The sequence below is a fragment of the Danio rerio genome, chromosome 2 (genome assembly GCF_049306965.1).
Source record: "Danio rerio strain Tuebingen ecotype United States chromosome 2, GRCz12tu, whole genome shotgun sequence".
NCBI lineage: Eukaryota > Metazoa > Chordata > Actinopteri > Cypriniformes > Danionidae > Danio > Danio rerio.
In genome coordinates, this window is record NC_133177.1 from 11,056,472 (window position 1) to 11,057,452 (window position 981).

The following is a 981-nucleotide window of genomic DNA, read 5'->3' on the forward strand; positions in this document are numbered from 1 at the left end:
GGTTTCCCGCTGAGCGGCGAGTGCATTATGGGACGCGCTCGCGCTCCGCACGGACTCACTTTCCCTCACAAATTTGAAAAAGCGTTAGTGGGAGGATGTTTACCTCACTCACACCGTCACTTTACTCTGCGCTTCTTTGTCACGAAACACTTCCGCAGCACTGCTCTGGCTTTACATCCACATCAAACTATTGTTTTTTTCTCAGTGACAAAAAGCGTGTCAGCGGTTACAAAAGGAAGTAATGTTTTAAAAATTAATTTGAAACACATGTGGCAAGACCTTCATTTTCAATCTTGCTGGATTCATGTGACAGTGGAGGGGGAAATGTATTAAACATTGTACCAAAAATGTTATTTATTTTTACTTAACCATCAAGTTTAACACATTAAATGTGTAAAAAATAATAATATTATGAAATGTATAACCTTAATAAACATAGTTTCAATGCTTATATATGCTGAAGGCAAATTTACTCTCCAGTGTTTTCCAAGTGCTGTTTAAAAGATGGAGAATTTAAATAAATTTTTAAACATAATAGTTCTTATAACTTTTTCTTTGTTTTTCCTTTGCGATGATGACAGTACATGATTTAAAATAACGTTATAGTTTTATAATATTGCTTTAATTGTTTTGCCAGATTTACAGTGCTCAGCATATATAAGTACACCCCTCACAAATCAATCTTTTTAAATTAATTTTTTTAATAGGAAGCTACACAATCTTATATTTGTGCATATATATTGGATAAGTCAGTGCTGAAGCCAAATCTGGAGCTTATCTAACAAAATAACTTATGATAACAGTCCAAAAACTAGTACACTCAAATTCATGTTTATAGAAAAATATTATATACAAGTTTAAAGAAGAGGAAAAATCAAGAGAAGCAAAAAAATTGAAAAATTTTGTTGAAATTTGGTGACTAAAATATTATTTTAATATGACTGTTTAATAAATCTGTTTTGTTTGCACCAAATTAACAGC